This window comes from Penaeus monodon, chromosome 40 (assembly GCF_015228065.2).
Source record: "Penaeus monodon isolate SGIC_2016 chromosome 40, NSTDA_Pmon_1, whole genome shotgun sequence".
Lineage (NCBI taxonomy): Eukaryota > Metazoa > Arthropoda > Malacostraca > Decapoda > Penaeidae > Penaeus > Penaeus monodon.
In genome coordinates, this window is record NC_051425.1 from 13,683,736 (window position 1) to 13,691,034 (window position 7,299).

Here is a 7,299-nt window from a genome sequence, read left to right on the forward strand (position 1 = left end):
AGAGAGATGGGGATAGGAGGGAGAGGGACGATGAGCAGGAGGTTGGGATCGGAAGGAAGAGATGGGTATCGAAGGAGGAGGAGAAGGAGGAGGAGGAGGAGGAGGAGGAGGAGGAGGAAGAGGAGGAGGAGGAGGAGGAGGAGGAGGAGGAGGAGGAGGAGGAGGAGGAGGAGGAGGAAGAGGAGGAAGAGGAGGAGGAGGAGGAGGATGGTGATTTAAGGGAAGATTAGGATAGAGATAAAGGAGGAAAAAGAAGGGATGAGGATGAGTGCGGGGATGGGGGTCTGGGAAGGAGGAAGGGGGAAGACAAGGGAGGAGAGGGGAGGAGAATTGTGGCTAATGAGGGTAAGGATGAAATAATGGAGGAGAGGGAGGGAAAGGGAGAGATGAAGGGAAGGGGGGATGATCAGGGGAACAGGGAGGGTATAAATTTATTATGATCTACATAATGTATACCTCTCTGTCTATTTCTCTCTCACCTACATCTAAAATCCTTCTCCTCTCCTAAATCCATCGGAAAATCAATGAGCCGGCATCTTTGCAACATCTTATCCTCTTTGTTACTATTCTTCTCCTTCTCCTTCTCCTGTTTCTTACTATTTTCTCCTCCTTCCCTTTCTCCTGTTTCTTACTATTTTCTCCTTCTCCTTCTCCTGTTTCTTACTATTTTCTTCTCCTTCTCCTTCTCCTTCCTTTTTCTTACTATTTTCTCCTTCTCCTTCTCCTTTCTCTTACCATTTCCTCCTTATCCTTATTCTTTTACTTATTCTTCTCCTCCTCCTCCCTATTCTTACTTTTCTTCTCCTTTACCTTATCCTTTTTCCTATAATCTTCCCTTTTTATTCCTATTCCCCTTTCCTTCTCCTTCTTCCTTCTATCCTCCTCCTCCCTATCCTTATTCTCATTCCTACTATTCTTCTCCTCCTCCTACTCATCTCTCATCTCCAGCCCTTTACCCCCTCATCCTCTCGCCCCCCCCCCCTATCTCCCCCTTATCTCCCCCACCTAGTCACCTCAGTCGCGAGAAACACGGGGGGGGGGGGGTAGCGAATATGCAAATCGCCTCGCATACCCCCCCTCCCGTCCCCCCTCCTCTCTCGATTTCAACATTGCAATCTGCTTCTCATGCAATTCCTCAATTCCTTTCCTCCGTCTTTACTTCTTTAAATGTGAGAAGAATAAAGACGGAAAGGGAAGGACGAAGGAAAGAAGGAAAAAAGGAGGAGGAGGAGGAGGAGGAGAAGGGGGAGGAGGTGGAGGAGGAGGAGGAGGAGGAGGAGGAGGAGGAGGAGGAGGAGGAGGAGGGGGGGGGAGGAGGAGGAGGAGGAGGAGGAGGAGGAAAGGAAGGAGAGGGAGAGAAGGAGGAGGAGGAAGAGGAGGAGGAAGAGGAGGAGGAAGAGGAGGAGGAGGAGGAGAAGGCGCAGAAGAAGGCGGAAGAAAGAATAAGAAAACGGATATGAAGAAAAAGAGAAGAAAAAAAGAAGGAAAAGGGTAACGTCACCTCGTCGTGTCACGCAATCTATTCTTCACTTTTTTCATCTCCTCCAGGTTGTGAATATTCATTTTTTTTCACTCTTTTCGTTTCCCTCTTTCGCTCTGTGTTTTTCCCCCTTTTAAATTCTTGTTAAGAAAGGAGGGGTGGAGAAGGAGGAGGGGAGGAGGAGGAGGAGGAGGTGGAGGAGGAAGGAGGAGGAGGAGGAGGAGGAGGAGGAGGAGGAAGAGGAGGAGGAGGAGAAGGAGGAGGAGGAGAAGGAGGAGGAAGACAGACAGGGAGAGGAGGAGGAGGAGGAGGAGGAGGAGGAGGAGGAGGAGGAGGAGGAGGAGGGAGGAGGGAGGAGGAGGAGGAGGGGAGGAGGAGGAGGAGGAGGAGGGGGGGAGGAGGAGAGGAGGAGGAGAGGAGGAGGAGGAGGAGGAGGAGTACGAGGGGAGGAGGAGGAAGAGGAGGAAGAGGAGGAGGAGGAGGAGGAGGAGGAAAAGTAGTAGCAGCAGCAGAAGTAGGCGATGGAGAAGGAGGAGGAGGAGGAGGGGGAAAAGGAGGAGGAGGAGGAGGAGGGGGACGGAGAGGAAAGAACTAGGTCGAGTGGCAAGAATAATACTACAACAGTGAGTCTATTTTTGTCAAATGACATTCAGAAACTTTTAAAATCGTTGTTAAAAAATAAGACGCGTGTGTGTGTGTGGGGGGGGGGGTACACGTATAAATGTAAGTTAAGCGTACATATGGGTTTTTAATCTCCTAATTCGCAGAACTCGAAAACAAAGCCTGTCGAAAGAGTTGGAGGCGGAGGAGGAGGAGGGGAGGGAGGGGGGGAGGGGGATGCGGAGGAGGAGGAGGGGATGCGGAGGAAGAAGGGGTAGGAGAAAGAGGAGGAGGAGGAGGAGGAGGAGGAGGAGGAGGAGGAGGAGGAGGAGGAGGAGGAGGAGGAGGAAGGAGGAGGAGGAGCTTTGATCCCAGCCATAAACTCGACTAGAGACGGCCGACCTAACACATTCTCTCTCCCTCCCGCCCTCCCTCTCTCTCTCTGTCTTCTCTCTCTCTCTCTCTCTCTCTCTCTCTCTCTCTCTCTCTCTCTCTCTCTCTCTCTCTCTCTCTCTCTCTCTCTCTCTCTCAAAAGAATTAGGAAAACTGTCCCCAAAACTAAGCAAAAAAAATAAATAAATAAATAAAATAAAAAATAAAAAATAAACAGAACCAAATTATGTACCAAACTTAGAACCCCGTATCCATCAAAAAACATACGAAATACAGGCCTACATACTTTCAGAAAAAGAGACAAAAAAAAATCACCTAATTCCCGTAATATATCCATAACCCACGCACTCCATTGCCCTCACATCCCCCCCCCTCCCCCCCGCCTTTCTTTCGCGTCAACAGAAATCAGAAGGAATGCCCAAGTGGAGAGGGGGGGGGGGGGCAAGGCACTCGAGAACCTCAATATTCCTCTCCTCGCGCTCCCGTAAAACAACAACAAACTCCAATACATGCTTCGGGATTATTCAGAGGCTAAGTATAGATCGTCCTTGTAATAGAATCTGTCTTGTTTGTCTTCTCGAGCATCGCCTCTTGTTTATGGCTTTTATTCACATGAGGAAAAAAATGCATATTGAAGTACTGAACAATTACAAAAGTTCCTATTGTTTATTTATTTATTCTATTGATTGATTGATTTTATTAATATTACTTTTTTTTTGAAGAGGCTCATTCTGATGGCGAAGTTAGTACAGAGGTAATTTCAACTACTGGAAGTTAGCGTTAGACGTGCTAATTCTAGTGATGAAGTTAATTAATCCAAGTTCTAACACAGGGGGTAATTTTCAAAAATGAGTTTTTTTTCGAGGGGGAATTTGCTGGTGAAATAATCCTCCCTAGACAAGGGTAGTTTGACTAAATACCGTGCTCTAATACAGAGGTAGGCCTACTTAAACTAATTACGTGGGCGAAATTATATTTTTCTCTAACATAAGGGTATTTCTTCTAGTTATCTAAAACGGACTGATTTTGCTAATAAAGTTAACACATGCTCTTATAGAAGTACTCCAACTATTTAATTTAAACAGACTAATTTGGAGGGGAACTACTTTAAATATTTTAAAAATTAACGTATTTCTAATATAAAGATTTTTCCGCCATACACCGCGGTATTGAAATTTCCCCAAGGGAAAAAAAACAAAAGACAAAAATAAATACGAACGCATTTACCTGTGCACAAAAGTAACCGAAAACACCCCTCACAAGGTCTTTCATAAAAACGAGGCTATGTCCATTTAAACTCGACTGCCTCCCCCCCCCCCCCGACCCACCCCATACGAATTCAAGGCAACTGCCACGAGTTAAAACCGCAACGCTACTCCAACAACCGGCTAATCAAAAAAAAAATAATAATAATAATAATAAATAAAAAAACACAATAATCATCGCAAATGAAAATTATCAAAAAACCCCCCCCCCACAAAACCCCCCAAAACCCCCCTCCCCAAAAAAATTCACAACCTTTTTGTCGGAAATGCCGGCTTGTACCCACTCCTATCCACTCGCACCCACGTCCTCGCCATCGACAAATCAACAAGGATCAATAGGCCTGTTTGCAGACTGTATCAGCGCTGGGTGTCTCCTCTCATAAAGCGTGTCTTCATCGAGAGTGGATTTGCAGATATTAATGCAAATCGCAGCCCCACTCTATAGTGTTTATACAAGAGAGGGAGGGGGAGGGAGGGGGAGGGGGGGAGGGGGGGGAAATGGGGGAGGGAGAAGGGAAAAGGAGGAGGGGGGGAGGGAGGGAAGGGGGGGGGAGGGGGGGGAGGGGAGGAGGAGGAAAGGGGAGGAGGGGAGGGGGAGAGGAGGGGGGGGGGGGAGGGGGGAAAAAGGAGGGAAAGAAAGGAGAGGGAGAAAGAAAGGAGAAAAAATGGGGGGAGGGGAGGGGGGGGAGGAAAGGAAGAAAAGAGGAAAGGGGGCGGGAGAGGGAGAAAAGGGGAGAGGGGAGGGGGGAAAAAAAAAGGGGGAAAAGGGGGGGGGGAAAAGAGAGAAAAGGGGAGGGAGGGGAAAAAAAAGGGAAGAAAAGGAGAGAGGGAAAGGGGGGAGGGGAGGGGGAGAGGGGGAGAGGGGGGAGAGGGGGAAATTGAGAGGAGAGGGGGAGAGGGGAAAAAAGGGGAGAGAGGGGGAGAGAGGGGGAGGAGAGAAAAGGGAGGTAAAAGAGAAAAAGAGAGAGAGAAGGGGAGGAAGAGGAGAGGAGAGAAAGAATGAGAGGAGAGAGAAGAGAGAAGGGGAGAGAGAGGGGGGGGAGAAGAGAGAGAGAAAGAAGAGAGAAAAGACGAGGAAGAGGGGAGGAGGGGGGGAAAGGGAAGGGTGGGGGGGAAAACCCCAGAAAAGGAAAAGGAGAGAGGGAAAAGGGGGAAAAAAGGGAGAAGAGGAGGGGGAGGAGGAGAGAGAAACGAGAAGGGAAGGAAAAAAGAGGGGGAAGAGGGGAAAAAACGGGGGAAAAAGGAGGGAAAGAGAAGAGGGGGGAAGAGGAGAAGGAGGAGGAGAGGAAAAGAGGGGGAGAGAGAGAGAAAAAAGAGAGGGGGAGGCGAGAGAGAGGGAAAAGGGAAGGGAGAGAAAGAGAGAGAGAGAAGAGAAAGAAGCAAGGAGAGAGAAGGAGAAAGAAGGAGAGAGAGGGGAGAAGGAGAAAGAAGGAGAGAGAGAGAGAGGAGGGAGGGGGGGGGGAGGGGAGGGAGGGGGCGAGGGAGGGGGGAGAGAGAAAGGGGGGGGGGGAGGGAGGGAGGGAGGGGGAGGGGGAGAGAGAGAGGGGGAGGCGGAGGAGAAAAGGAGGGGGGGAAAGAGAGGGGAAAAGAGGAAGAAAAAGAGAGGACAAGAATAAAGGGGGGGGAGGAAAGGGGAAAGAAAAGAAGGAGAAAGGAAGAGAGGAGGGAGGGGGAAAAAAAAAAAGAAAGAAGGGAAAGAAAAGGAAGAAAGAAAGAAAGGAGGGGGAAAAGGGAAAAAAAAAGAGTTTAAAAAGGTTTTTTAAAAAGGGAGGGAGGGAGGGGGGAGGGGGGGGGGGGGAAAAAGGGAAAAAAGAAGGGAAAAGGAAAAAAAAGAAGGGGAAGAAATGGAAAACCAAAAGAAGGGGGAGGGAAAAAGAAGAGGAGAAAAAAAAGAAGGGGGGGGGAAAAAAAAGGGATAAAAAGAAGGAGAAAAGTTTTTTTAAGAAGGGGGAAAAAAATAGAACAAAGAAAAAATAAAGGAAAACAAAACAAATAAGGGGAGAGAAGGAAACTAAAGAATTAACAACAATTTAAAAGAGGGAGGGAGAAAGACAAAAAAAACCAATTAGAAGGAAAAAAAAAAAAATAAAAATAAAACAAAAAAGGAGAAAAAAAATAGAGAAAAAGAGATGGAAAAAAGGAGAAAGAGGGGGAGGGGGGCCCCCTCGGGGGCCCATGGGGGGTGGGGGGGGGGTGGGGGGGGGGTTGGGTACTGATTGGTGGAAAAAAGGGGGGGGGGAAGGAACGAAAAAACAGGAGGGGGGCCCCGGGGGGGTTAAATTTTACAGATGGGAAATACAGGGAAAAGAAACTAAAAAATAGGAAATTTTAAAAAAACAAAGGTAAATAAAAAAATAAACAAAAATAAAAAAAAATGAAAATAAAACAAGCATATAAATCGATAAAAAAAAATAATTAATAAAAAAAATAAATAGATCATCAGATAATCAGATAAATAAAAAATATATAGCAAACAAATAAACGACGACGACAAAGACGCCACTCGACCGAAAAAGAAAGAAAAATGGCCTCTATTTACATCTCGCGTTCCGAGATAAAAAAAAATCTCAATCCATAATTTCAAACATTAAAACGCCACAAAGGAAAGGCCTACGTTACGTCTCGTCATGCGATGCGGTTATTTTCTCGCGAACCGCAAATTATCCAACGGATTCAATTATCATTATCATCATCATCAGTCCAAACAGCACCATGTTCAACATCACTACCATCATGATCCTCATAATAACAATGATACGAGGACATTAAAATAACAATAATGATAATAATAACAACAATAACAAAAAGAACAATGATAACAATAACAATAATAATTATTATTATAATAATGATAATAATAATAATGATAATAATAATAATAATAATAATAATAATAATAATAATGATAACAACAATAATAATAAAACTACAATGTTCAACATCATCATCATTACTACTACTTCCATTACTTTAGCTATTGTAATTATTAGTAGTACTACCGATACTGTCATTGTCGTTATATTCATCATTATCATCATCAATAGAACAGCAATAAAACTAAAGAAACAAGACACTATCCTCTCCTCCCCCCCCCTCCCCACCGTATAAATCGAGCACCAAAACCCAAAACAATTTTTCAAAAACACGAAACTAGCCCGCTTCCCTCCGCGGCCGAGCTCATCAAGCGAATGAAAGTGACATTGTGTGCGAATTAAGAACGCGCATTATGATCAACATCGCGCGCACAATTCACAGTACACACATTCGAAGTGGACACGGATAGACTTTCTGTTTACGTCTCTCTCTCTCTCTCTCTCTCTCTCTCTCTCTCTCTCTCTCTCTCTCTCTCTCTTCTCTCTCTCTGTCTCTCTCCTCTCGTCTCTTTTCCCCTCTCTCTCTCCTCTCTCTCTCTCTTCTCTCTCTCTCTCTCTCTCCTCTCTCTCTTCTCTCTCTCTCTCATTACTTGCCACTTTGTTTTCTCTCTCCCCGCTCCTTCTCCTTCTCAACATCTCTTCACCCTACTCCTTCCTCCTACTCCCTCTCTCCATTCCAAATTTCCCC

General features: G+C 46.1%; 1 protein-coding gene across 4 annotated transcripts in view; it reads right to left on the bottom strand.

Moving 5' to 3' along the window:
* LOC119597772 (tyrosine-protein kinase Abl-like) overlaps positions 1 to 7,299 on the bottom strand; it is a 206,230-nt gene that overhangs the window by 120,535 nt on the left and 78,396 nt on the right. The window lies entirely within an intron of this gene.